This window comes from Carcharodon carcharias, chromosome 17 (assembly GCF_017639515.1).
Source record: "Carcharodon carcharias isolate sCarCar2 chromosome 17, sCarCar2.pri, whole genome shotgun sequence".
Classification (NCBI taxonomy): Eukaryota; Metazoa; Chordata; class Chondrichthyes; order Lamniformes; family Lamnidae; genus Carcharodon; species Carcharodon carcharias.
The window spans coordinates 15,058,705-15,079,757 of NC_054483.1; positions in this window are offsets into that span (position 1 = coordinate 15,058,705).

Here is a 21,053-nt window from a genome sequence, read left to right on the forward strand (position 1 = left end):
GGGAACATACAGGTGTTTCTGCAGCTACAGACATGAATCCAAGATGGTATGTTGCTTTCCTGTTGCCAGAGTCAAGAATCACTGAACAGCTGCAGAGTACTCTGAGGGGGAAGGGTGAACAACCAATGGTTGTGGTCCATATTGGTATCAACGATGTTGGTAGAAAGAGGGATGTGGTTCTGCAGGCAGACTTTAGGAAAGAAACAAGGAAGCAGGATCTTCAGATTACTCCTGGTCCCATGTGCTGGTGAGTCCAGAAATAGGAGGATAGAGATGAACGTGTGGTTGGAGAGAAGTAGCGGGAGGGAAGGCTTTAGATTCTTGGGAAATTGGGACCAATTCTGGAAAAGATAGGATGTACAGGCTGGACAGTTTGCGATGGAACAGAGCCGTGACTGATGTCTTGGAAGAGCAGTTTACTCGTACTATTGGGGAAGGTTTCAACCAACTTGGCAGGTGTTGGGAACCATTAGGTAATATTAGAGAGAAAAAAACCAAGGTTCAGAGAATTGAGAGAGACAGAAAGCTCTAGAATGGGAAATAATACAGGATATCAGGTGGGTTTAGAGTAAGAGGAAATTAACAAGGTCTAAATTAGGTGAACAGTGCATGTATGTGATTGCACAGTGTAGTAAAACCTGCAGGTGCAGATGGCCATGTGACAATATGATGTTGTGGTGATAATGGGGACCTGGCTCAAAAAAGGGCAGGTCTGGGTAATAATTTTTCCTGGATTAAAAGGTGTTCAGTAAAAATGGAAGAATATAAAGGAGGAAAGATGGCAGTATTGACTAAGGAGAATATCACAGTGTTGGAGAGAGAGGGCATCCTAGATCGGTTCAGGGCACAATCTATTTGGTTACAGCACTGAAACGATAAAGATACCATTATACTTCTGGGTGTATTCTACAGACCACCAATGAGTGGGAAAGATATAGAGGAATACATTTTCAATGAAATGACAGAGAAGCGCAAGAATGATAGAGTAGTTATAATGGGGGACTTTAATTCTCATAATCTAGATTGAGATAGTAATAGTGTAAAGAGCAGAGAGGGGTAAGAGTTCCTGCAGTGCGTTCGGGAGAATTTACCATATCAGTATGTTTCCAGTCCAACAAGGAAAAAGGTATTGCTGGATCCGATTCTGGGGATTGAGGTGGGTCAAGTGGATCAAGGGTCAGTAGGGGAACATTTAGGGGACAGTGACCATTGTATCATCAGGTTTAAGTTAGCTATGGAAAAGGACAAGGAAGAATCCAGAGTGAAGAGAATGAATTAGAGAGGGCTAATTAGACTGATGCCAGAGGGAGTCTGGGGTCAGAGTGAGCCGCTCTGTCTTGCTTCATAGCAACTCTCTAGAAAGAATTAGTTGAGGTGTGGAGCCAGCAGCTCCTTGCACCTGTGCTGATGGCTGAGGGAGACAGATACAACTTCTCCTCTTCCCAATTTCGCCTTGCTAAAAAAACAAGGAAACAAACGATCCTGGAGGGAAGAGAAGGGCAAAAGAGTTCACTGCGAGAGGGAGCGAGGAGGAGTAAGAGTGAGGAAAGGATAAAGGGCTTCGGTGGGTAGTTCAAAGGAGAAGAAGCGGGGGAGAGTTGGCATTGAGGTAGGAAGGAGGGGACTGTGAAAAGAAGTGGGAGTGAGGGGAGAGGGCGAATGATGAGTCATGATGGAGGGGAAGGAAGTCACTCAGAGCCATATTATGCAAGCATCCTAAATGTAGCCATTAATGGCTCCTTTCTCTGCCTTGTCGCACCATTTGAGCCCCCTTCTCATCCTCCACCACAGCACCTCTCACCCAGAGGAAGGAAGAAACAAAACAACTAGAAGAGTTTAGGGAAGAAAAAGAGAATTCAGAAGCAAAATGAGAGATAGAGAAGCAGCAAACAGGTAAGAGGAGGCTGGATCGTGTGGAGCATAAACATCATTGAACCAAATGGCCTTTTTCTATCCTGGAATTTTTCTATCTTTGTAATTTTATGCTGTGCAACGTCACAAGAGATGGACAAGTCATTTGTTAAAAAATCTGTGTATACTTCCTGCCAACTTTTCTGATGATATATTCCTTATAGTGGAACCTGCCTGAGTAATTATAGGGGTCCGGTTCTTAGTATCGTTAAGTTACTGGACGAGTAACCCTGAGGTTTGGAATAGTGATCTAGAGACATGAATTCAAATGCCATCATGGCAGCTAGGGAATTTAAATTCAATTACTATCTGAAATAAAATTGTGAAACAAGCAGATCGTCATAAAAACCCATCTGGTTGACTCATGTCCTTTAGGGAAGGAAATCTACTGTCCTTATCTGGAATAGCCTATCAGTGACTCCATACTCACAGCAATGAGGTTGGTGCTGAACTGCTTCCTAAGATGACTGAGCAAAGCGCTCAGTTATATTCAAGAAGGCAGCTCACACCATCACTTTCTAAAGGGCAATGAGGGGTGCACAATAATGGGGCATGCCAGCTCCCACCCCTTCCCCCAAGCAAAAATATATAACTTCAAAACGGGAACCAGATGATATTCCCAGACCCTCAATCAATCATTCCAGTTTCCAATCCCACTGCCCTTGAAACACTCTGAGAGATGGGCTTAAATTATTGTGCATAGATCAGTGCAGTTATCTAAATCTGAAGTCAATTTTGCTTCTTACTGGTAGATTTACAAGAGGTAATTTTACAATCACATCCGCCATTTGTCTCCTGCTAGTCTCTGATTTTCTATTTCAATCTAATGCATGCAGTATGTGATAGGACTGTAATACATAATTGCGTAGGTGTAGAATGATTCAAACATTTGTAACATGATACCTGTTTCAAATATCAGTTACCGACCAGGAAATATTTGTTCCATTATTACAAAGATAATATCCATATAGATGGATGCATTGTATTTTCCTTCCATATGGCTGTGTATATTTTGTTAATTTATGACCTGCAACTTTTCCTAACTTCCTGCCTTTAAGCTTGTACAACGGATTGTGTATTGTAGATTCTTCCTGCCTGTAGAATAGTTAATTATTAGTTAGCCTATTTTAATGGCTTTTGCTGGAATTGTCCCAGATTTGCATTAAGTGTGGTAGTGGGCGGGAAAGAAGTTGTTTTACCTGCTGGCTGCAATGGCAGGTTTTGCGCCGTATTGTCCCCTTCCAGCCTCATTAATAATGCATTCACAGGAAACACGCTAGATTGCTAGCGGGCTGGCTCAGATTTGGCTGCCACATCGTGACCTTAGCACTTGTTCGCTCCGGGTGCCATATTTAAAGTGCAGCCCACTTCATGTCTACAGACCAGGACTGCTCCAGGCGACAGATGGTCCCGAAAGCAAAGATGACAGCCTCCAAATTTGGTGATGTCTCTCTGGGCTGGCTGCTGGACACAGTGCGAGGCCACCATGATGTCCTCCAATCCTGCTCTGGCCACAGGAAGTCCAGTGGAGTCACCAGTCCGGTATGGGATGTGCTAGCAGCGGGGTCAGCACCGGAGCACAGAGGAGGTCAGTTATCCAGTGCAGGAAGAGGATAAATGCTCCCATCCATTCTCCCAGGATAAGTCAACCACCTCACTACTCTCAACTCACACACTCACAAACCCATCATACATCCACAAGATCTCACACCTCAAGAGACAACACCATTAACTCTCATACACCCTCACATCTCCATATCAGGCTCATATTTTCTGGAGCTTATGTCTTCATCCTATCCATGGCTCCATCCACCATCCAAATATTCCACGCAGTGCTATGCATCCTGCTCACACTCTCTCTACCTGTTTTCATGCAGGAGAAGTTGGCTCACAACACAGGAAGAGTCCCAGACCCAGGGTGGAATGGCCCGCATTAGGCCCCTCACTCACTTTGAGCAGCTTGCCAGTGCACTGACTGGTGAGGATGTGGGCCGTGTCTGCAGCGACAGTGAGGTCAGTGGCAACCACCCACATGAGGATTCTGCACCCCATCATCCCTCTCTCAATGCAACTGTGAGTGCTCTCTCTCCTGCTTTTGACTGTGCTGCCATGCACTAATTATTTCTTCTTTAGTTCACAGGGAGCTCTGCCAAGTGACCAACACCCTAAGCCAGCCAGTCCCTCAGCTCCATCCACTTCCTCACCTCCAGCCAAGAGGGCTTCTCCTTCATTGAGGAGCTGGAAGACCCATCACAGTGCTTACTGACACCCTCCACCAGTACATAGACACCAGTGCTTACAGACACCCTCCACCAGCGCATAGACACCTCAGTAGGACCCAGATCTCGAGCAAGCTTGGGTTCACATTCTAGTGTTCACTGCACAGACATGTGTCCGCAGCAGGAGGACTCTCCCTTGCATGTTCACCTGGACATCCCCAACTTACTCCCTCCTCCACCCTTGCTCCCACCAGACACCTTCCCCCCTCCAAACTTCCTCCTTCCCCAGACTTCTTCCCCCCTCCGAAATCCCTGCCTTACACCTTCCTCTCCCCTCACACCTACCTCCCCATTTGCTGCATTCTCCACCATTACACCCTCCTCCCCCATACTCCTTTCTCCAAACCTCACAACCCCGACACCTTCGTCCCCTCCAATCTCACTCCCCCTGACGCCTTCATCACCCCTTCCCACCCTCACTCCCCCAAACAGAGATACTAAATGAATACTTCTCATCAGCATTCACCAAACAGAAGGACTTAGCGGTCAATTTGTCTAGGGAAGAGTTTGTAGAAAGCCTGGATCATGTTGAGATCAAAAAAGAGGTGTTAGGCATCTTGAAGAATATTAAGGTGGATAAGTCCCCAGGGCCAGATGGGATCTACCCCAGAGTACTGAGGGAGGCAAGGGAGGAGATTGCTGGGGCCTTGACAGAAATCTTTGCATCCTCACTGGTGAGGTCCCAGAGGACTGGAGAATGGCCAGTATTGTTCCATTGTTTAAGAAGGGTAGCAGGGATAATCCAGGAAATTACAAGCCAGTGAGCCTTACGTCAGTGGTAGGGAAGTTATTGAAGAAGATTCTTCGTGACAGGATTTACTACCATTTGGAAGCAAATGGGCATATTAGTGAGAGGCAGCATGGTTTTGTGAAGGGGAGGTCGTGTCTCACTAACTTGATTGAGTTTTTCGAGGAAGTGACAAAGATGATCGATGATGGAAGGGCAGTGGATGTTATATACATGGATTTCAGTAAGGCCTTTGACAAGGTCCTTCATGGCAGACTGGTACAGAAGGTAAAGTCGCATGGGATCAGAGGTGAGCTGGTAAGATGGATACAGAATTGGCTTGGTCATAGAAGACAGAGGGTAGCAGTGGAAGGGTGCATTTCTGAAAGGAGAGCTGTGACTAGTGGAGTTCTGCAGGTATCAATGCTGGGACCTTTGCTGTTTGTAGTATACGTAAATGATTTGGAGGAAAATGTAACTGGGCTAATTAGTAAGTTTGCAGACAACACTAAGGTTGGAGGAGTTGCAGATAGTGAAGAGAATTGTCAAAGGATACAACGGGATATAGATCGGTTGGAGACTTGGGCGGAGAAATGGCAGATGGAGTTTAATCCAGACAAATGTGAGGTAATACATTTTGGATGGTCTAATACAGGCAGGAATTATACAGTAAATGGCAGAACCCTTAAGTGCATTGACGGGCAGAGGGATCTGGGTGTACAGGTCCACAGGTCACTGAAAGTGGCAACACAGCTGGATAAGGTAGTCGGGAAGGCATATGACATGCTTGCCTTCATCAGCAGGGGTATTGAGTATAAAAGTTGGGAAGTCATGCTGTAGCTGTATAGAACCTTGGTTAGGCCACACTTGGAATATTGCATGCAATTCTGGTCGCCACATTACCAAAAGGATATGGAGGCATTGGGGAGGGTGCAGAGGAGGTTGACCAGGATGCTGCCTGGTCTGGAGGTTATTAGCTATGAGGAGAGGTTGGAGAAGCTCGGATTGTTCTCACGAGAGCGACGGAGATTGAGGGGCGACTTGATAGAAGTTTACAAAATTATGAGTGGCATGGACAGAGTAGATAGTCAAAAGTTTTTTCCCAGGGTGGAAGAGTCAATTACTAGGGGACATAGATTTAAGGTGAGAGGAGAAAACTATATAAGAGATGTGCGGGGCAAGTTTTTTTTACGCGGAGGATAGTGAGTGTCTGGAATTCGCTGCCAGAGGAGGTGGTGGAAACAGGCACGATAGTGGTGTTTAAGAGGCAGCTTGACAAATACATGAATAGGATGGGAATAGAGGGATACAGACCCCGGAAGTGCAAAATGTTTTAGTTGATGGGCAATATGATCGGCGCAGGCTTGGGGGGCTGAAGGGCCTGTTCCTGTGCTGTAATTTTCTTTGTTTTTTTTTGTTTAACACTTTTGTCCCCCTGCAAACTCACCCCCTGACACCTTCATCCCCTCCTCCTAACCTCACCCCACTGACACCTTACCACCCTACTGACACCTTTGTCCACCACCCCAACCTCACCCCACCTTAAACCTTCGTCCCCCACACTCAACCTCACCTCCTCGATACCTTCATCCCTGCCTCCCAACCTTACTCCCCCGACACCGTCTTCCCCTGACTCCCAACCTCACCCACCCCAGTCCTTCGTATCCCATTCACACCAAAACCTTCCTCTCCACCCCCCCACACTCTGGTACACCTTCCTCTCCACCCCTCCCCCGTCACGCCAATCATCCATAGCAGCCTATGGCCAAGACCGTGATGTTCTGAAGCAGATCTGAAGCATCAACGGAGACCTCCCACCTTCTGTGAGTTACTTCATGGCGGATCCATGTCTACCAGGATCCACCCAGCATGGGTCCGGTCTTCCTGGGTCTGGTAGCTGTGGGGCTCCAGCATCTTCTCCTTGCGTGTCCATGATCTGAGCAATGCCCTAAAGTTGAGTCCCAGCTTCTGCACGTCTCACTTGTCCAGATGTGTTCTGGGCCAGCGTGTTTTCCTGCCAGCGTAACGGTAAACCGGACGCGGAGGGACGATTCTGGTCAGGCCTTACTTTGCACCCTATTGCTGGGATGCAAATCGGGTTCACGCCAGCCTCCAGTGGGATTGGCGTTCTTCCACGGCGGACACCATTGGATAATCCTGCTATGCCTTTACGCCAACATGAAACTGATTTCTGCCCCTCACACTGAGACGTCCCCCACCCCCGCCCCCGCCCACCATGATGACTGCCGCCAATGGGACTGGATGATTCCGTCCTTCTTTTGGTGAAATTCAGGTTCTTCAAAATGCAGGAAATTAATGTTCGAGAATGGAACACTCATTGAGGCAGTTTCTGCTGTAGGCCTATATCCATTTGAATATGGGATCACATGGGATCTTTACAGCTAGTAGACAGATCTATCGATCTTGCTGGACTGATAGAAGCAAAGGCCTGTGCTAAATCTGTGCAGCATCGATGTTGCCCCTTCTGATAATTCAGCTGAATTTAGAATTCTGTATTCTTTTATTTGTTTCAGTAACAATCGGGACAGATCACAATCTCCTTTCTTTCCTCAAAACTGTAAATTCCTTGCATCCCTAACTATGTCTTTCCTTTCATGGCCTTTCGGCATATGAACCCCAGGCTGAGCATCAACTAATCATTGCTTCTGGGCTGATCTACCTTTGGCCTTTCACTTATTGAAGTAAATTGGAATTTCCCCATTTGAACAAAAGTTAACTGTTGCTGAAGTAAACCATTTCCTTACTGTACAGTCCATCTATACTGGCCTCCAGTTAGTCCACACAAACCACAGATTTGTGGGCAGACAATCTGTCCACATCCTCAGGCCAAGCTCTGTTACCTGGTGATTCAAAGTACTGAGTGATGTTGGATAGCAGAATTATCTTTCCTTATGTTGCTGATTTATTCGTTTTTGCTCATTGTAGTGAATAACAGCCCAAGGGATTGCCTGTATTAATTGTATTTAAAAATTTAATTCAGTCTTAAAGTGCACCATTACACACACTCTTGGTTTATTTCCACTGCTCTTCTTCAAAATACAGGCTGTGAGATCTTTTATGTCCATCCGAGAGGGCACATAGCGCCTTGGTTAATGTCTCATTTGAAACGTTACACTTAGAATAGTTCAGCACTAAATTGTCAGCCTAGTATTATGTGCTCAAGTCTCTGGGTTTTCGAACCAACAACCTTAAGAGGTGGGAGTGCTCCCGAGGAAGCCACAGCTGCCACTTAAGACACAATATGAATGTGTTACATTGACACATGCATTCAGTTTCCCCCGAATGATAAAAGCCGAGCATTCCTCACAACGAGTGGGGATCAGGGGGCGGAATCCACTAATAAGCCTGATGATGTCCCAATTGGACATCCAGTCAAAGACCTTTTCCAACAGCAATTACTGGAAAGCAACCACCCAGACTGCTGAGCTAATGAATGGTGTTGCCACTTGCACCTTGGCTGGCTCAGTAAAGAGAAAGAGTTTAAAGTGGGACCCCCCCACCCCGGTCTATATGGCTTCCTATCATATTGCTGAAGATTTTACTAACATGGCTCTGAGATAAAGCATAGATTCAAACACAGCTTTACTTCAGTCCAAGTGACATGGTAGGCCATAGCAACACAAAAAAAATGATGTGGCTCAAACTGTGTAACATCAGGAAAAAAGAATTCATGGACAATCTGTGTTCAACAGTGCCTTACATATTCCCACTCCTCCTCCAAAGAGTGAGTTAAAAATTCTACAAAAATACTGACTTCTGCTTTTTAGGACCATTAATGACAAACTTGAGCAGAATTTGACAGTTGGAGAGTCAAAACAAAAACTGAGTGAGTATTTTACTCCCTTTCAGACCTAGGGAAGTGGGGCTAAAAGTCATCCTGTCGATAATTTTAGCACCGGTTGTCACGAGTACAGAACAGAATTTTCTCTGACCGGTGATGCAAGTCTGAGGGAACTGAAGGGTTATGTCTGTTTGGGGATATGGTGAAAACAAAATTTTTCACCCTGGTAAGTAAGGGAAAGGGAAGGTTGTTTGGCTGGCAGTCAAGCACCATCCAATTGGATAATGAGTCTTGCTTTCCAATTGGTGTAGGAAAGCAAAATAGCTTCAGTTAAAATGGAAGCTCTCTGTTTTTACCAAATATCTGTAGTATAAGGGTCTGGCATAGAAAGGGTTAACGTGAGACTGGGTACAGTACTGCCCATTCTGTGCTGTAAAGGGACACAAGATCCAGTTTGAGAGGTCAGTTTTGTATTGGACAAAAAAGATGTGTGCAAGCATGGAGACAGCTCCCAGCTTAGACCTTATCCTGTACATAGTTACAAGAAGTTAATAAACACTTACTGTTAAACTATACAAGACTCAAAGCCTCTCCATGAGACCTACTGAACTACACACATCTCACAACAATATCAGCATGCCAGACTTCAAGGCTATCCAAGTCAGATAAAGCCTCAGTATCTCTGAACCAAGCTATTCATAGCAACGTAAAGACCAAATGGGAAGATAAATGAATTGAAGAAATAGTTCAGTAATTAATTTATATTTTGTTTCATATGTTAACTCTAGTTCATGACAAGTAATCCAAATTGTGGTTCTAACTCATGACAATTTTTCAGGCAGACTATTTGACATTGTCATACAAGTTGGCATGAATCTCAGATAAGATTTTCTGGCCTAGAAATCCCATGATGCTGCACCTGTTTTAAAATGAAAAGCAGGGGTGAAATTGTCCAATCTGAGAGGTGGCACAGTCTGAACTGGAAGCCTGCCATATTGGTATAGGAATCAGAAGCAGCGTCCAGGGCCTATGCCTGAAAGAGGCGCTTGACCCTTTGCAGTTGCAAGTCAGAGGCCTGTTTGCTGGCACATTTACCAAACTGTATTTTGCTGAATATAGCTGAGCACATTCAGGAAAACCACATGCAGCCTGACCAGGAACTGGTGGTACAAGCAGCCGCCAAAAAGGTAAGTTATAAAATAAATACTTGCCTGAATGTGGAGCCAGGAGGAACAGGCCTGAAATTCAAGTGGTTTTCTGCTGTCAAGCTTACTGTGAATACCTGGCAAACATTTGCAGCTTGCGGTCATTGGGTGGGCCAAGGGTTGCCAACTCTTCAGGATTGGCCTGGAGTCTCCAGGAAATTGAAGATCAATTTCTAGGACACATGCTATGTGCAGCCCTGGAGAAAATACATTATGGCATATAAAAGGTTGTTTTTGGTCATTTTCTTTGACCATTTCTCCTTACCAGATATAAAAATATTGAAAAGGGGAAAAGGAAGGCTGTTTGACTGACAGTCAAGCATCATCCAATTGGGTAGTGAGTTATGCTTTCCAATTGGTGTTGGAAGGTACTTGTTACAAGGATTGGTGTATTGGCTGGAGCATGGAGGCAAGTCATGTGATGAAGCCTCCAAGAACAGATTTAATCACTGTTGGCAACCCTAGGCCACATGGATCCACAGTGAACTCAATCTCTTGGCCTTTGATGATGTACATTTGAGGAAACTGAAGTGAAATGTGTTTTTAGAGATGTGAAGAAAGCAAGTTTTCACCATGTGACAAATGGGAAATACAGCTTCATTTCAGGCCGTTGTCAAAATAACATTAGTTAATATGGTCTGCTGTTGTCAACTTTCAATCATGGAATTCAAGGCCTTGTGAATTAGATAAAACACCATCACCACTCAACAGACAAATTAAATTGATACCATAGCTGAACCATCAAGAAAAATGTTAGAAGCAAGATGGTATGCTTAAATATTAACATCCCATCTCGTATTGTGAGAGCTGTTGCATTCAAGCAAACAGAGTTAAAATCAGGCCCCAGCTAGTTTCAATTCATTATATCAAAGGGCCCACAATCTGGAAGACTTCTCACAACATAAGCCAAAGTGCAGCTTATTTATTTCTTTAATTCTGACTGAAGGTCAGAAAATTGTGCATGTATTGGGAATTTATAACATTTACAACTTGTTGTGGAGGTCTACACTTATTAGTTAGGATCTGTGAGAGTGATCTGCAATAATTGACCTTTTTCCTTCTTTATGAGAGAAGCATATAAAGTTTCAAACTATGCTAGCCACTGACCAAGGTAGTTGCCACTTGCCTATTCCACCAACAATGCACATGGTTTGTCCATAAGAATTTGATTGGATGAGTTCATGTGTCCCCCAATAATCCAAGTATCTTCACATCATGTTTAAATGGTGATGATGAACAAGAGGTGGTAATACATGGGGCTTGTCCAAAAGTGGCCTATGCTGATGCACAAGCATAGCCGATTGTGATATGATTTGCTATGTTATTAAGCAGCGTGTCAAAGTTCTACAGGCCTATTCCTGCATGTGTTTTAAAGCCTGTTTGTATTTTAGAAGATTTGGAAGGGATTGTGCGGAGGGTTTCTGAATGTTGTTGGAGCCCAAGGCCCCAACCATATTTAATCTGATGAGTCATACTAACAATGGTTTAAAATACTAAAGGAAGTAGAACAACAGCAGCAGACACTTTAATCATTGGCCGTGACGGGGACAGCCTGAAGACTTGGAAGGTGCTCGATTATTGTTTGGTCTTTTTTCTGAGAAGTTCTAACATTTAGCACAAGATTGACTTTTTAACTTCCCAATAACTTTTCCTTGATTACCAAGAGGAAAGTGGGAGATTTTTGAGATGGAGGAAGGGAACTGCATGTCTCTAAGTTGCTCTGTTTCACACTTTCCCAAAGCCAAGCTGTCAGGTCAGTAAGACATGAAAGAAGTCATAAACTATGTAAATCAAATTTCATTCTTTTTTGCTTATTTAAATAATGAACTTTGCTGAACCAAAAGATGGCTGCCACAAGTTACCTGATGTCTGGAATTTTAAGGCATTATATGGATTGCACTGGAGACATACCTGACATATTGCTCATGGAATCTCACACCTGAGGCTGTCAAGGTCCATTTCAAAAAGGAACTATTGCAAGGAAATGGTTGTAATTTGCATCTTTATAAGCTTACCCCTCTAGTGGAGTCCAAGGGTCTACTAAGACAATAGATACCTGGAACAAGCTCTTTAATATGCATAAAGATTTTCAGAGGCTAATGGCTGGGACATTATAAGCCTAAAACAAAAGCCGGGACCAAACACCAGATAAGCATCCCTTTAGGAAATCATTGTGAAGGAAGGAGGTCACATGACTAAAGTGACCATTTGAAATCTCTTTATACACTTGAGAACTCAGAAGTAGGCCAGTCTGTTGATTTATCTTCAACCTGCCAACATCAGACAGTAGGATTTCAGGCTGACAAAGCAGCCTGCAACAAACCCTCCTTGAAACCTGTTTACTCTTGAAGCCATGGCCACTGCCTGCCAAGCAGACAAAGTCTCTATCAACCACATCTCTCTATGTCACCATTTTTTAATGGAACTCTGCACTTCTGCCTTCAGCCATGAACAAAGGGAGCTCCCTTTGGATTTTGACTTTCTGTGGTTGACTCTTAAATGCCCTCTGAAATGGCCTAGCAAGCCACTCGGTTGTATCAAACCACTATGAAGTCTATAAGGAATGAAATAGGATGGATCACCCGGCATCAACTTAGGCACCAAAAATGACAATGGCGAACTCAGCCCTGTCGACCCTGCAAATCCACTGTGCTAACATCTGGGGGCTTTGCCAAAAGTGGGAGAGCTGTCCCACAGACAAGTCAAGCAACAGCCTGACATAATTATACTTACGGAATCATATCTTAGAGATAATATCCCAGACACCACCATCACCCTAGGAGCGTCCTGTACCACAGGCAGGATTTACCCAACAGAGGTGTCGGCATAGTGGTATACAGTCAAGAGGGAGTTGGCCAGGGATTCCTGAACATCGACTCTGGACCCCATGAAGTTTCAAAGCATCAGGTCAAACATGGGCAAGGAAACCACCTGCTAATTACCACATACCATCACCCCTCAGCTGATGAATCAGTGCCCCTACATATTGACCATCATTTGGAGGAAGCACTGAGGATGGAAAGGGTGCAGATCGTACTCTGGGTGGGGGAATTCAACATCACCAAGAGTGGCTTGGTAGCACCACTATTGACCAAGTTGGCTAAGTCCTAAAGGACATAGCTGCTAGACTGGGTCTACAGCAGGTGGTGGGGTAAACAACAAGAGGGAAAGTCATACTTGACCTCACCCTCACCGATCTGCGAGCCATAGATGCACCTGTCCATGACAGTATTGATAGGAGTGGCCACCACACAGTTCTTGTGGAGACAAAGTCCCATCTTCACATTGGGAATACCCTCCATCATGTTGTGTGGCACTAACACCATGCTACGTGGGATAGATTTTGAACAGATCTAGCAATTCAAAATTGTGCCTCCATGAGGTGCTGTGGGCCATGAGCAGCAGCAGAATTGTACTCAACCACAATCTGTAACCTCATGGCCCGGTATATCACCCACTCTACCATTACCACCAAGCCAGAGGACCAACCCTGGTTCAATGAAGAGTGCGGGAGGGCATGCCAGGAGCAGCAACAGACATACCTAAAAATGAGGAGTCACCCTGGTGAAGCTACAACACAGGACTACATGCATGCTTGCGATAGACAGAGCTCAGCAATTCCACAACCAACAGATCAGACTGAAGCTCTGCAGTCCTGCCACATCCAGTTGTGAATGGTGGTGGACAATTAAACAACTTACTGGAGGAGGAGGTTTCACAAATGTACCAATCCTCAATGATGGGGGAGCCCAGCACATCAGTGCAAAAGACAAGGCTGAAGCATTTGCTACAATCTTCAGCCGGAAGTGCTGAGTAGATGATCTACCTTTGCCTCCTCCAGAAATCCCCAGCATCATAGATGCCAGTCTTCAGCCAATTCGATTCACTCCATGTGATATCAAGAAATGGCTGAAGGCACTGGATATTGCAAAGACTATGGGCCCTGACAATATTCCAGCGATAGTACTGAAGACTTGTGCTCAAAACCTGCCGTGCCCCTAGCCAAGCTGTTCCAGTACAGCTACAACACTGGCATCTACCCAGCAATGTGGAAAATTGCCCAGGTATGTCCTGTACACAAAAAGCAGGACAAATCTAACCCAGCCAATTAGCGTCCCATCAGTCTCTTGTCGATCATCAGTAAAGTGATGGAAGGGGTCATCAACAGTGCTATCAAGTGGCACCCGCTCAGAAATAACCTGCTCACTGAAACTCAGTATGGATTCCACCAGGACCACTCAGCTCCTGTCCTCATTACAGCCTTGGTTCACACATGGAAAAATGAGCTGAGCTCCCAAGGTGAGGTGAGAGTGACTGCCCTTGACATCAAGGCAGCATTTGACCAAGTGTGGCATCAAGGAGCGCTAGGGATCAATGGGAACCAGGGGGAAAACTCTCAGCTGGCTGGAGTCATACCTAGCACAAAGGAAGATGGTTGTGATTGTTGGAGGTCAATCACCCCAGGACATCACCGCAGGAGTTCCTCACAGTAAAGTCCTCGATCCAACTACCTTCAGCTGCTTCATGAATGGCTTTCCTTCCATCACCAGGTCAGAAGTGGGGACGTTCGCTGATGGTTGCACAATGTTCAGTACCATTCATGACTCCTCAGATACTGAAGCTGTCCATGTCCAAATGCAGCAAGACCTGGATAATATCCAGGCTTGGGCTGACAAGTGGCAAGTAACATTCATTCCACACAAGTGCCAGGCAATGACCATCTCCAAGAAGAGAGAAACTGACCATCACCCTTTGACATTCAAAGGCATTACCATCGCTGAAACCCCCACTATCCTGGGGGTTACCATTGACCAGAGACCGAACTGGACTAGCTACATAAATAATTCGGCTACAAGAGGTCAGAGTAATCCTCTTGTGAGTAATTCATCTCCTGACTCCCCAAAGCTTTTCCACCATCTACAAAGTACAAGTCAGGAGCGTGATGGACTATTCGCCACTTACCTGGATGAGTGCAGCTCCAACAACACAAAATACCATCCAGGACAAAGTAGTCTGCTTGATTGGCACCCCATCCACAAATGTTCACTCCGGCCACCACTGACACACAGTGGCAGCAGTGTGTACCATCTACAAGAGGCACTGCAGAAACACACCAAGGCTTCTTGGACAGCACCTTCCAAACTCAGACCACTACCATCTCAAAGGACAAAGGCAGCAGATACATGGGAACATCATCACCAGGAATTTCTCCTCCAAGCTCCTCACCCTCCTGACTTGGAAATATATAGCCATTCCTTCACTATCGCTGAGTCAAATTCCTGGAATTTCTTCCCTAACAGCACTGTGGGTTTACCTACACCACATGGACTGCAGCAGTTCAAGGCGGAAGCTCATCATAACCTTCTCAAGAGCAACTAGGGATGGGCAATAAATGCTGGCCTAGCCAGTGACACCTACATCCCATGAATGAATTTTTTTTAAAGTAAGGACTTTGGGAATCAAGTAAACTGAAATCTATTTCTGTGTTTTTTTTATTAAGTTATTCATAGCTGTAAAGCACCCCTTTTCTATCCCCTTACTGTATACTTGCATGTGTGTGTGAGAGAAGTTGTGATCATCTGAATAAACTAAACTTCCTAAGAGAGTTTCTAGCCAGATCCTTTAAAAATTGACTTCAGAAACCAAGGATTTTTGGAATCAGCGTCACAGCCTATTTTAAAACAATAGTGGACAGGTGGTGAAAGAATAAAGAACTTGAGCTTCGCCCCTCTCTCCTGCCCATTACCCCAATCAAATTGTTCAGTGCAGCTCTTCAGCCCTGAGAACTTGTGGAGCTGAAGGAAGCTGCATTTGGGAAAAAGATAAAGTCAGAAAAATAAGCAGCAAACTAATGCTCCATTTAATTTGTGTCAAACTTTCAATAAAGTCAGCTTTCAATCGTTTCACAGGATACGATTTATTCTGAGCAGTAAAAGGTGGTACATTTTGAAGGTAAATTTCATAGTTGCGAGCAACAGATTTGGAGGAAAAAATTCGCTTAATTGATTTGCCTGTAAAAACGTTGTTCAATTTTTGAGTAAAACATTGTCGTTTCTTCAGCTCCAAAAAGGTACAAAACTTCTGTATTTGGGAAACCGCTGCCTTTCTTCACTTTTGTTATAGAAAGCTCAATCTCACTTTCTCCGAGGTGGCGCAAAACTGTTTTTCTGTCAGAAATGAATGTAGATGGTGGAGGAAATGGACGTACCTGGCGGTCCAAACAATTTTCCACATAATACCAGATTTTATTTTACAATATGTCCAAATGGGCTTTCAAGCAGATTCAAAACAAACACGGAATGAACTGCTGCTGGTAACTTGATGGCACCAATTTAATTTCAAAATTACCAGAGTGTAAATCTGTGTAATGTTCAGTGACATTATAAGGCAAAAGGCTGTTGTACATTTTACATTTTCGCAGTATCTTGCGTTCATGCAATATGTTTGCAATGAGCATTGCATCTAAATATTCGGTCAAATGTACGTTCATTGAAGCTCCATTCAATGTTTGCATAAAGGTTGCAGTAAATCTCTTGTAATTTGGTTTTCAAGGAGCTATAACAATTATGCTCAAGTCTTTTGAAACACTTTGTGTTGCACCAATGCATGTTTTCATCAAGTAATAAATGTTGCATAAAAATCTTAAATTGCTACAACCATGAATTGGCAGAAAAATAAGAAAACTGGTTTTAAAGTCTACAAAATAACCATCATGCAAGGAAAGCACTTAGAATCAGTGTTGGGTTGTAGAGGTTTAAGTACCGCTGTTACTACTAGTGCTCACACTTTTGCACTTGGTCGGCCCATTGCAGTTATCAGTGAAACAGCAGTCAATTTACTCCACCAGAGGCAAATTGGAATTAGCCACAGAAAGCCTTATATGAACATGATTTATTCACACTGCCTGGAACCGAAGGATGTGCACGTGTGAATAATCTTCAAGAACATATGCAAGTTGTCCTTCAAAGTTAAAATGGCACACCGAGCCTCAGCCTTGTCAGTTTTATTTCTTCACGCACCTACCTTTCTGAATTGCTGTTTTAAGTTGCATTTGCTTACCATTGCTCTCTATGATATCCCAGTTCCATAGCAATTGATCTTGAATTGTGAAGTTAAGGTCAATCTAACACGCATCAATCTCTTTCTTAAAGTAGTTCATTTGCAAAAGATGGTACATCCAGTATTATGGGCTATAAATTGCACTTGTATATTTGCCAGCCTCTTTTCCATTTATTGGTTGCAGTTTGATAAAAGTCATGAGCCACATTAACCTTTAAACTTATGCGCTGTGAAAGCACGTTCATCTAAAATAATGTACTTTATCTTCAGGGATCTCTCATAATATATAGGTGCCTGGTTTCTGTCAAGTCTGACTAATGACATATGTCAGCTACAGTGGCCCATTTACTGTATTCTTGGTTCTAATTAATTTCTAACATACTTTGTCACAATGAAGCCCCATCTACAACAAGCAGCTTAAACCAAACATATTCCTGGGCTTTCCTACTCCAGCTTAATTGTAGTACAGGCTTTATTTAGATTCCCAATTTTATGCTGTTGTCATAACATTTGCCTTTCACAAAGGACTGGAGTTGATGAAAAACTAGTAATGTTAATGGAGAAATTAAGTAAGTTTCTTGGGAGGGACGGTGTTAAAGCAGGAGCTTTTTGTTATATTTGCCTTTTAATCAATATGTAGCTGAGGCGAGCTGTGTGGCCAATTATATTGAGCCTATTTAGCCTGGTAAAATTTCAAACAGTTGAAATACTGCTTTCCAGCATGTGGCTTCAGTACCGGAATTCTGCAGTTATAAATCTAGTGTCTAGTGCATAATTAGAAGTGTTGTACTTCCCTTTGATGATAAACTGGCATGGGAAAATGCATGTCTGTGAGTAAACAATATGGTCTTGTAGGGCAGAAGAAATGCCACTGGTTTGTGTATCTCAGGGTCCTGTGTGCATGTCTCTATGGCCAATGCAATGCTTTGCAAGACTGGTGCCAATGATAGCACCTGTGTTCCAAGAAGTCTCCATTTTCCTAATTGGTTTAGCTTCATGACCAGAACGATATCCTTTTGCCTAATTTCATCAACACGTTTTAGGCTGGGAGTAGGAGAAAGTATCAAAGCCAGCTAAAAGGTTGTTACCACTTTCCTCCCGAATCTTTTGCTCATTGAAGCAGATGATTATTTTAATTGAATAGTCGCACAGAGGCTAATGAGGCTTACTGGATGAATAAAAGCAATTATTTCTTTTTCTGGCAAATTGATCTCAGAATGGCTGCTTCATAATTCATTCCCCAAGGATTTATTATACTAAGAGCGCATGGATGTACAAGAATCAGGGGTTTCCCAGTTTCATTTCCACTCAAAGAGAAGAGAAGCTATTTTGAGAAATAGTCATGGGCAGTTTTTCTCTTGGTCATACTGTACTCATTTGATCCTAGGATTATGGAACAGCTGTCTGCAAACTTTGGGCAGGTCTATGATCCTGTGTTTGCGACAATCCTCATTTGATATCGCACAGGCATAGCATTTCAACGTTTCACCTGCACAAAACAAAGAAAGCAGCGAAGCCTGTGGAATAACTTAGCTCAAATTCTTCACTGTATGGAACCAAAATCTGAACTGTTGTTCTTAAATATGGAATATTTCTCTACGGTGCTAGTTATCTCAAATTTGCGGATCATTTTCAAATGCACTGCTGCAGTTTTCTGCAGGAAAGGATGAGAAAGTTGGAGCTATATGAAATACATTAAGCAGGAGGACAGAATTTAATGGGGAAGAATGGCCAAACCACACAGTATGAATGTTAGTGTCACTGAGGATTCTATCCTAACCGTTCACCCACCCCGATGTTTTTATTGCGCTTGCTGGAAACATTCAGCAGGAACTTGATTCCCTTTTGCAAAGTCCAAATCAACTACCCTTTCTCGTATTGAAAACTCTTTAGAAAGAATTTGCTTCAATGACTATTCTGGTTGAGCCAATGTGTAACTGATCTATGGAGATTTTCAGTTTTTGGCCTGCAATTGATTTGTGATCTCAGGCACTAGACTGGCAGTGAAGGGGGGCACTTCAATTAACTTTTGCGCCTCTAGACCAGAGACAGGGCCTTCAGTGAGATGATGGCACATTCAGTGCTTGATTCCATGTCAGACATTGAGTGAAATCCATGTTTATTCAAAATTATGACATTTGATTGCTGTTAAAAGGTGCGTGTGTAGAAGTTGAGTGAGAAGACAGGAACTGCGAGTTATGGATGAAGAAGGCCAATTGTCCAATCTTGGTTCATTCACCCAGAGATATTCTGAAATCCTCCCCTTTCAGTGTCCAATTGTTTCAGAAAAGATTCCAGGACTTTAGCTTCCACTGGTTGACGTGGAACTCTAGCCTATGCGTGAATGTGTGGAGTTGTTCTGAACGTCAATTTGAAATTAACATGTTGCTAATTTGATTCTGGCCGTCTTTCCCACCCAGCCACCCCAACTAATAGCCTCATTCACTCTCCAAGTCTCCTGATGGATAAATAGCTGTGCGTGCTGAAGGGAAATCATTGCCAGCTGAGTCATAATACTGTTTAGGTTGCTTAGCTGATTGGTGTTTATAGTTTGAATGGAGGAAGTAGCAACTTGTGTGTAAAATAACAATGCTGTATATTTTCATCCATGATAAATAATTATTACAGTGCACTATTTCTGGCTGTGAATATCATCTGCGAGGCAAAATAAAGGCTTCATCTTGGTTTCCTGCTGATGCCTTTGATCTCTGTAACTACAGTAACCTCACCTGGCAGAAACTGACCAATCTGTGTACATCTGAACACTAATAATCAGTTTGTCAGTTTGAAGCTGCTAATGAACTCTTTAACCACTTGTGAAGTGGGAATTTTTGTGAATCCAGCTGTTTAAACACACCCTAAAGCGAAGGAAATAACAACGTTAACAGGAAGTTGGAATCACCTCCCCATGAACATGTGCAGATTCTGTCAGGCAAATGCCAGCAATCTGCAGTTTGATCTCTGGCATCAGTCTTCACCTAATTCCTGCGAATGCAACTCAGCTCTTCCCTGCCATAGTAATCCATATGTCCCTGCTGCCACAGCAACCATCAGGTGTCTTGTACCATGGCAACCTTGAGCGATCACAGACTTTGAGAGCTTTCATTGATCTTGGCAGAGTTCAATAAAATCCAAGAACTCACACACTCCACTGAAAGTTACAACTGATGAGTCAGCAGCAACTCAGTGTACTTCTGCACTTGACTTTAAGTGATAGGTTCATGTCATTTATAAATTCTAGAAAGTAACACTTCTAGCAAAAAAAAAGGCCCTGCTCTCCATATTAGGAATGACTGACTCATTCATTGTTAAATGCAACCAAAGGCTGTGAATGAGGCACAAGGCTGGGATCAATAAGAGCTGTCACAATGGGGTCACTGAGGGCTTGAACAGGGTTTCTGTTATTACTTTGTTAAAAAGACACCTGAAGACCAACCTGACCAAAACTAAAGCCACATAACCCACCTCTGAAAGAAGCCAGGTAGAAGTCTTCAATTTTAACACCCTTCAGTGGTCCAGTACCCAATTTGAATAAACGTGGTTTTCACTCAATGTCTGACATGGAATCAAGCACTGAACATGGCGTCATCTCAAAGTCTGTGATCACTCAAGGTTGCCATGGTACAAGACACCTGATGGTTGCTGTGGCAGCAGGGACATATGGATTACTGTGGCAGGGAAGAGCTGAGTTGCATTTGCAGGAATTAGGTGAAGACTGATGCCAGAGATCAAACTGCAGATTGCTGGCATTTGCCTCTGACAGAATCTGCACTTGTTCATGGCCTGACAAAGGAAGATAAGTAGGCCATTCAGCCTTTTGAGCCTGTTCCATTCAGTTAGATCATGGCTGATCTGAACCTCAATCTTATTTATCTACCTTTGCTCTAAATCTCATGATATCCTTACCGAACAATACTCTATCTTGGAGGTCCTGATATAATAGACAAAAGCTTTGGGTTGACAGGGCAGCGGGCAACTGTATGATGGTAGGAATGTCATTTTGCAAGGATTGGATGAAGACTTTCAGACAACGAGCAAGATTTAACTCAATTCAAAACCCACCCAACGTA